The following is a 9,815-nucleotide window of genomic DNA, read 5'->3' as shown; positions in this document are numbered from 1 at the left end:
CACTAATGCATCCTAACAATTACCAGTTAAACACACTAATGTAATTTTTGGTTCCCTATGACCTCAAGCTCGGATACCAAATGTAACGACCCGTCAAAATCGCTATTGACGCGGCACGTTAATTATTGATTCCACAGTGAGGTTTTGACCTCTATATGATACGTTTTGATAAAATATTGCATTCATTAAAATAAGTGACTTTCTAAACATAGAAAGTTATAAACATGTGGGCGAGTGCTTAGGTATAAGCAAAACCCCAAAATACATAAGTCTTTAATTTACAGGTTGGCATCACAGTTCAATTATTTATTACACAACGCAATTTTATTTTGAATGCAATAAACTTTGTACAAAGCATGAGAGACTCCATGCAGGCAACAAGCACATCACAGCGGAAGCAGTCTAAGAACCTGAGAATAAAACATGCTAAAAAGTCAACACGAATGTTGGTGAGTTATAGGTTTAATTGCTCGAGTCATAAACATATATAAAGATAGACCACAAGATTTCATCAAAAGTTTATCAATAGATTCTATGTAACAGAGCACCCTGGTAACTAAACTTAACGCTATAGTGATAATTACCCCATTCGTTTTAATATACGCAAACCAACGTGTCTTAAACTCAAATAACATACGTCTGTTAAAAGGCTAGCGCTCTAGCTCGGACGGGGATATCAAGCCCTATGGATCCATATACAATTATTCGCGCCCACCAGTCCATATCCTATGTACTGGCAGCTACTAGTTACCAAAGCTAAGGGATTTTCGGTTTAACTCAGTGTAGAATTTAGTATGTACTTGTGTCTTATTGCATTTAAAATAAATTGCATGTATTCTCAGCCCAAAAATATTTAAAGTATTTAATAAAAGGGAGACTATAAACTCTGTTCAATATTGTGGTTCAATATTGTAGGAAAATTACGTAGACGTAAAGATAGTGGATGACTGTATGGTTGGTCTTGGATTCATGAACAATACCCCGAACAATACCCAATATTTCCTTAGCTTAAAACGGTTTGAAACCCGAATTAAACACCCGCGTATATACCTTATTATTATTAAACTTTAAATTATAAATTATAAATATTATCACTCTTACAGAAGAAAGAAAAGAAGTGAAGGTGTAAAAAAATTCGTCGAGCGAGCTGACTTTTTATAGTACTTTTCTGTTTACTGTAGCTCATGCGATCGCATGAGTTTTCAGTGTTTTTGCCATGCGATCGCATGGCCGCCTTTTCCGATTTTGTTTGCTAGTTCGTCGACATCAAATAGTTCGTCGATTTTGTTTGCTAGTTCGTCGACATCAAATAGCCTTTTACGAGTCGCGAAACGTAAGGTACAATTTTTCTCAGTGTACGAAAGGACGTTCGAAAAGCTGGAACCGGGACATAAGTCGAGTGACGATGTACGACTTATCGGAACAAAAGGTATAAGTTAACTGTGCACGTAAATATAATATAATATATAAATAATTATATAAATTAAATATATTATATATATTATATAAAATTATGTCGACAAACAAGAAGTTAAACGATTGTGAGCTGGTTCCAGTTGTCCATGCGATCGCATGGCTGAAGGGCATAGAACCCATGCGATCGCATGGGGTTCAGCCTCATCAAACATCTATATAACTCGATCATTTTCTGGTTCACAAACACACACATATCTATCCATTTATCTCTGTATTATTATTATAATTTATATTATTATTATTATTATTATTATTATTATTAAGATTAATATTACTATTAATCTTAATATTATTATTAGTAGTATTAGTATTATACATAAAATACTACGACGAGGTCATGAGCATGTCACTTTCAAAACTGGTTTTCGAGCGGGATAGAGCTAAGGAAATTATGGGTTATAGCTATGGAGGTTATGGGTAATGTTCGTGGGTATTGGTTGCAAGTCGTGTTTATCATCTCTGTTGTGGCTACATACTTTCCTGCAATATTGAATCACAATATTGATACGTGAGCATTCATATCTTATCTTTTATATATTAATAAGTGTATCCATGTCTAGTGCTCGAGTATATATGTTTATGCATGCTTTTTTTCTAAATTTCGTCGTTAGATAGTTTATGATAAATCACGAATTAAATACATATATTATTGATAAAAGGTATATGATATGCATGTCGTTGGAAAGCTGGCGAAAAATCAATAACTTTTCATTTAGAAATCGCGTAATTTCGGTGAACGAATTAAAAGATATGATCAACTGAATTATGATTGATGTTAATTGAAATTGTTTTTGAATCTGTAATTGATATTTAAACAACTTGTTTATAAGATTGATAAAGTGAATTTTTAAATATTACCAGCCGAGTAAATGAATCCTTATATAAGGCACGTCTCGTTTTGTTGAACAATTGTCAAAATGGACTTTTTGAAATAACTTTTGATAACTTTTGTATGTCGATCTCGAGCATTAGGATTGTGATACACTATGACCTGACCTAGCTTGATAGACATTTATTGACCAACATATGTTCTCTAGGTTGAGATCTACGGTTATTTGATATTCTGAGTTTCGGTCACATTTCGGTGAACAACTTTATGTGCTGCTAAAGTGAGTTTCATTTGCTCCCTTTTTAATTGCTTTTGCAATATATATTTTTGGGCTGAGAATACATGCACTTTATTTTAAATGCAACGGATACAAGTACATACTAAATTCTACACCGAGTTTGAACCAAAAATCCCTTAGCTTTGGTAACTAGTAAGTGCCGGTTATAAGAACTGGTGGGCGCGAGTAGTTGTACATGGATCCATAGGGCTTGACATCCTCGTCTGTTCCAGGTATAGAAACCCTAGCTTGAACTATAAAACAGACGTATGCTATTTGAGTTTAGTACACATTGGTTTGCGTGTATTGTACATGTTGGTTGCATTGTAAGACCCTAATCAGTTTGTACAGCAGTGTAAATATGTTACATAGAGGGTGGGTGATGTTGTGTAGTTAAACAGAAGTCACTGAGTGAGCTGAGCCTAGTGCGCACTGTAGCCGGGTTCCAGCTTTTTAAATCAGATATTTTGATGGACATTTTGGTAAATTCACTTATGGACGAATTAAAGGCCCTAGATCAGTTTGGTTGAGCCTCATTACTCCATTTCTAACCACCAAACTTCATCCACTTAAATCCTAGTGAGAGAGTGTGATTCAAGTGTGAGAAAGCTCAAATCGGAGAAGAAGAAGCTTGTTTTGGGTTAAAGTTCAAGCATTAAAGTCGTTCATCTTATCTCTAGCTTCGTTGTGGTAGTTGTGGTATGTTCTAATTTTATTTTCCTTACTTTGATTTAGTGTAAGGGTTAGGGTTTGAGTAAATGATGAACACAAAACCCATTATTGGTGATTTTGGGTGTTCTTGGGTAAAATTGAGTCTTGAATACTAATTGGTGACTAGTCTAGGGTTTCAAAGTATTAATTGATGTTTATGAACCCTAATTGGTGAGTTAATTGCTAACACACCTAGTTATTTAGTAAATGGGTGTTGGTTAGTTAGTGGATGACCCGAAATGGGTGTGTTGTCTTAAAATGGTTATTTGGGTAATAAATCGACCTAGTTTGGAAAGATGGGTATGAATTACCCTAATTATGTATTAGTTGGTGTTGTTGGACCTTAATCACTAGCTTTTAAGTGATTAGTGGTGGTCTTGACTTTAATTGGGCGGTTTTGGTATAAATGGGCGATTTAATACATTAAGTCATTAAATGCTCATGTGTAAGTGTTAGTATTGAGTCCACTTAGCTTGTGTGTTGATCAAGTACTTATTATATTAGGTACTTTGCTTTGAAGCTTGTGGAGGTTGAAATCGTCATCTAATTGTTAAGGTGAGTGGAATAATTATATGCGTATGTATATAATGTATCTATTTGTTGTAGCGTGAAAGGTGTAGTGTCGAGGTGTTAAGACACCACGTTTCACGTGAAGGGTGTAGCATCGAGGTGTTAAGATGCCACTCGGGTGTAGCATCGAGGTGTTAAGATGCCACCTAGGAGTGTAGTGTCGAGGTGTTAAGACACCACTCCGTAAAATAATGAGTGTTGCATCGAGGTGTTAAGATGCCACTCGGGGTGATGTGCCGAGGTGTTAAGGTGCCACCCTAGGGGTTAGTGGTGCGAGGTGTTAAGTGCCCTAATGGATGTTATGAACACCGATGGCGTTTTCGCGAGCGCCGTTCCCTTGTACTATTGGTCGACCATGGTTACTTGTGTTGTAAGCATATTATATCATTTCGAGTTATATTATTATGCGGTTGTTGCTAGCTTGTGGTATTGAAGATTATAGCTTGTTAATGTGACGATAAGCTAATTGTGTTGCTAGCATGTTTGCGGTTTGTGTAAGTGTATGCAAGTAGGTATAATTATATATGTATTCGTATAATTATTGCATTCACTAAGCTTTGCTTACCCTCTCGTTGTTTACCATTTTATAGGTTCGGTTTTGGACAAGGGTAAGGGCATCGTATTGGACTAGAGATCCCGCTTGATGCTAGGGGACGCTTTTGGCTTTAGTAGCTCTTGGAGTTTGACCGGTAGTTGGGTAGTTTAATCCCAAACGCCATGCTCATTGTGTAGTTTGGAACTTAAACTTTTTGGTGGTCGAAACTCTAAACTTGTATTTTGGGTCGTGTGGGCCCCGTTTGTAAAACATCATTTTTATGTTTGATTCTTGTTAGTTTTACATATATAAGTTTGTTGTGAAAAGCGTTCGGTCTAAAAATGTCGGGAAGTGGTCCATCTTTTTGTGTGTTAAAAACAGTTCGGACAGAAGCTGGAATGCTCTGTGCGCGCCGCGCACTACAGGGGATGCGCGCCGCGCACTCCCCTGTCCAGCAGCTTTTAAATTTTTTTTTTTGGGACTGTTTATGGTCGGTTATCGGGTTGGGTTGTTACAAGTGGTATCAGAGCATGGTCTAAGGGATTTAGGCGACTTGAGATAGGTGCCTAGACTTAGACTTTAATGTGTATGCGCTTTTTGCGGGACTTGTAGGAGACGGGTCGGACCGGGGATTTGGTTAGTGCTTAGGTCTATGTGAACTAACCTTGCACTAATCGTTTTGTGTTGTTTTAGCAATCATCAAGCGAGATAGACGTTGTACTAGCAAGTTAATGCGACGTGCTCGCGTAACAATGATTAGCTACCATTGTTACGGGTTCAAGACGTGTCAAACAAGCAATGTACGACGAGTATCAACCAAGATGGGGCGGTGTGGTATATGTATGTCGTTCCTTTTCGTTTCGTTGTTTAATCTATATGCATTCTTTAGAATGAAGACGGAAGATGGAACCGGAACGGACGCGCCTATTCATGAGGGGAAGGATGAGTTAACATTAAGGATTGAGGTGGAGTTCGAACGCTATATCTTGATTTTCGCCAACAAGGTTAAGCAAGTTCTCCAAGAGTCGTTCGAGGGAATAGTGACCGAGATGGTTCGAGACCGAGTGCCTAAGGTCGTGAAGGAAGAGTTAGAAAAGAGGTTTCCTAAACCTCAAGGTGACGGTGACGAAGGAGCAACTATGGGGATTGAATCTCATGCTTCAAAATTTGCTGATCACTCTTTGGGTAAGAGAAAGTTAGAATCAAGAGGTGCTCCTAGTAAAAGGGCGAGAAGTACGCCCGGAGGTGTTGAAAAAGTGAAGAAGAGGAGTAAGACAGGTTATGGGCCTACGTGCTTTCGGTGTGGAGGACGAGGTCATTTTGCACGGGATTGTACGAGTGTACCTTTAAGCACGATCAAGTGCTTTATTTGCCAAAAGAAGGGACACCGTAAGTCGGAGTGTTCCGAATCGTTTGTAGATCGGGTTAGGAGGTTAGAGAGTGACTATCTGATGATCAGTGGAGCGCAAGGGTCCAACGATGATGTTTCGGGTATTTTCGTCTTTGGTACAAATATGCCTTATTATTGTTTATTTGTGCCGATGGATTCGTGTATGTATTAGGGACTTAAGCTTTGCTTCGAGATCTATTTTAGACTCAAGTGAACTCGGTGAAGATTCGGTTTGTTGATGGTTTTGATGATAGTGCACCAGGGTAGCTCCTGAGTCGTTGACTCGTGGAAACGCGCCCTGGGGACGAATGCATAGTAGTAATATGTAGTATTGATGCGGGTGACATTCCTAATGGAAACACCCTATGATGACATTTGTATTGACGGACGAGGGCGTAAGACTTGGTGCAATCAAGCATTTCTTAGTGATAGGGTAAATGAATCCACTAAGCCATGAGAACGAACTTTGGCGTTAGGTTGTGAGCGCGTGTTCGCGTTTGTAGTGAAGTGGGTGAAACCCTTGAGAGCATGTGTGTATCGTTGATCGGATGCTTTCGTAGTGGTAACAGATAGAAAGGATTTGTTAGTTGGAAAAGTCTACCTTGCGGGTAGCGGTAATTTCGTTCTAAAAGGATACGTGTTATGTGGAAATTGTGTCATCACTTTAGTGGCGCAATCGGGTGACGGTAGACGTTAGTATTTATTATTATCGAATTGAGCTCTCGAGAATTCAGGAAGAGGGACCGACGCCAAGTATGGTCGTGTACGACGGTAAATGGCGAAATCGTTTGACTTCGTAATCTTGACGATTTGATTTAGGAACGAGGTTTTATGTTGGGAAGTTGGTAGTGTTACATCAAAGAAATTGTGTTGACTTTATTAGAATTTATATTCCTACCGAGGAAGCGTAATGGGATTTGAGAAAGGGTACGATGCCTCATTGTCGTATACTTTGGGTAGTAGTTACAAAATAGCCATTTTGTGTACTACGAGGAAATTAGATATATGTGTTTATTTGGGGTCATCTCTCTGTTGACCGCGTTTGACTTGTGATAGGTGATGAGGGATATCCGGAAGGATTAACTCTTCGTTACCACCCTTGGTTGTGATGGATGGCAAGCGGCTCTCGGGAAGAACCGTTACTTGTATATTTACGATTTCATTTGCCCGTAGGAATTGTGCACATAGCCGTTTTGTGCACATGGTTGTGAGTAATAGACGGTTTTACTCACACATTGGTATTAATAGTGCGGTAGCCGCGTTTCACACACATATTGTTGGTAGTGTTGCAATAGCCGTTTTTACGCACTACGGATATATCACGATAGCCGTTTTTGTACACCTTGAGTTTTGTATTGAATAACCTTCTTATTGTTAGTATTGAAAACTACTGGTTGTATACGCCGGTGGTTCGGTCATGAGGACCATGTTGTGTGACTAGTGATACAATAGCCGTGTTCTGATCAAATACTTGTGGTAGATGCGTATCAGCCGTGTATGCGTACTAAGAGGGGTGTTAGGTGGAAGGTGTTATCCGTAAGGATTCATTTTTACTTGGCCTTCATCTTTTGGGTTGTTGACATTAGGTTGAGACTTGGTGGTTTTTAGCATTGTACTTGGTAAGGGTACGCTAGGGGATTGATATCTTGGCACGAGATCGGTTAAGTTCTTCCCGATATAAGGGATTGAGCAAACTTTGTACTCGGGTGACAATTTGGTTATTAATGTTGACTCTTAGAGAATGATTGCCTAGAGAAGTTGGAAGAATACGTGACGACTTCGCGTATTCTAAGTGATCATTATAGACTTCGGATGTTGTGTGTATTGCACGTTTCGGAATGCGTGCAAGTGTGTATTTAGTTATTGGAATAATCTTCGAATTAATGATTAATTGACGATTCGATTTCAATGGCGGTTTTGTGATTGTGTGGCGAGTGTTGTACGCTCTTGACAGCCACTCTTTTCTTTTATGATTTTGGGGGTGTACGCGGTGTGCCGTTCTAGAGGCATTTCCGTTAATCGCGTTCGTGTGCGAGTAGAGTCTTGGTGGTTAACTATCCTTATGTATGTAGGTAACCGGGTTAATGGTTAGGACCAAGTTGGAAAGGTGTAAGCCTTGGTGTTTCAAGCGCCTCCTTAGTGTTGAGATGGAATATAAGTAGACTAGCTATGCGGCCTAGGTGGATAGTGACTAGCAGGTGCCGCTAGGAAGTCATGAGTGTCGAACCGTAAGGTTCGTTAGATTTGTGTGACCGCGTGTAGTTAGGTGACATGTGACATCAGGAGTAGACCCCGTAAGGGTCGAGTCTGGGAGACTCGGTGTTAGTAATCGGAGTTGGATAACACAACGTCAGGTGCCTCCTTATACCTACTAGTGTAACTTTTGACCCCGATGATGTGATTGCTTTGATTTTGGGTACCGGTGAGAAACTCGAATTTACAACGGTGGTATAGTGTGATGTTTAGCGAGCGTTGACACTCAAATGATTTGAAAGACCGAGGTTCGAATATCTTATAGCGAGTCCTTGGAAGGATTATTTAGTATGACCAATGCCGGAGAATGCGGAAAAGTTCCTATCTAGTAGACGTGATGAGCGAACGGGTGTCGCTCATTTAGGAAAGGAAAGCTTCGATGGTCTTCGAAAAAGTCCCAAGTTGGACTTTGGAGTTAATTGCGAAGGTAGTTAGCGACGTGAGACGGTATGGCGAAGTTCCCGATAGAGGGATACGAGAGATTTTCGAAAAGTGTCGGGATGATTCCCGAATATTCCACGATTGATAGACGTGACGACAATGATTGTCGGTGGATTGTACTACTTTTAGGACGATTGTGGAGTGTAGGGTACGAGTTTGGATACTCGGCGTAAGAGCAAACGGTTGTAGTTATTGGGTCTCGTGGGTTGATTACCCGATATCGTGAAATGATGGAGTGCTATGGCTTTTGGAAAGATATATTATGATTTTTCACGGTGTATTTCCGAGTGAGTGGTGAGAATCATGATCGAATGGAAGTGTGAAGTACGGTTATTGTATTATGATGAATTAGTGTACGAAGTGAGAACCCTGATGAGTGATTGCTACAAGTGTAATTCCGCATTGGAGACGGAAATGTTCAAGGTAGAGTGCTTAACTTCTAGTATTTGGTGCGGATCACGAGGACGTGATCCAATCTAAGTGGGGGAGAGTTGTAAGACCCTAATCAGTTTGTACAGCAGTGTAAATATGTTACATAGAGGGTGGGTGATGTTGTGTAGTTAAATAGAAGTCACTGAGTGAGCTGAGCCTAGTGCACGCCGCGCACACTAAAGGGAGCGCGCCGCGCACCCCTTACTGTAGCCGGGTTCCAGCTTTTTAAATCAGATATTTTGATGGGAATTTTGGTAAATTCACTTATGGACGAATTAAAGGCCCTAGATCAGTTTGGTTGAGCCTCATTACTCCATTTCTAACCACCAAACTTCATCCACTTAAATCCTAGTGAGAGAGTGTGATTCAAGTGTGAGAAAGCTCAAATCGAAGAAGAAGAAGCTTGTTTTGGGTTAAAGTTCAAGCATTAAAGTCGTTCATCTTATCTCTAGCTTCGTTTTGGTAGTTGTGGTATGTTCTAATTTTATTTTCCTTACTTTGATTTAGTGTAAGGGTTAGGGTTTGAGTAAATGATGAACACAAAACCCATTATTGGTGATTTTGGGTGTTCTTGGGTAAAATTGAGTCTTGAATACTAATTGGTGACTAGTCTAGGGTTTCAAAGTATTAATTGATGTTTATGAACCCTAATTGGTGAGTTAATTGCTAACACACCTAGTTATTTAGTAAATGGGTGTTGGTTAGTTAGTGGATGACCCGAAATGGGTGTGTTGTCTTAAAATGGTTATTTGGGTAATAAATCGACCTAGTTTGGAAAGATGGGTATGAATTACCCTAATTATGTATTAGTTGGTGTTGTTGGACCTTAATCACTAGCTTTTAAGTGATTAGTGGTGGTCTTGACTTTAATTGGGCGGTTTTGGTATAAATGGGCGATTTA

At 39.5% G+C, this 9,815-nt stretch overlaps 1 long non-coding RNA gene across 1 annotated transcript; it reads left to right on the top strand.

Annotated features, from left to right (window-relative positions):
* The first annotated feature begins 3,087 nt into the window (after positions 1-3,087).
* On the top strand, positions 3,088-4,634 carry LOC139860151 (uncharacterized). Its single transcript, XR_011763197.1, has 3 exons — positions 3,088-3,281; positions 3,798-3,848; positions 4,454-4,634. It is a non-coding gene; the product is annotated as an uncharacterized lncRNA (long non-coding RNA).
* Positions 4,635-9,815: the final 5,181 nt, after the last annotated feature.

Source organism: Rutidosis leptorrhynchoides, chromosome 1 (assembly GCF_046630445.1).
Source record: "Rutidosis leptorrhynchoides isolate AG116_Rl617_1_P2 chromosome 1, CSIRO_AGI_Rlap_v1, whole genome shotgun sequence".
Taxonomy (NCBI): Eukaryota; Viridiplantae; Streptophyta; class Magnoliopsida; order Asterales; family Asteraceae; genus Rutidosis; species Rutidosis leptorrhynchoides.
This window is presented reverse-complemented; position numbering and strand designations above follow the sequence as displayed.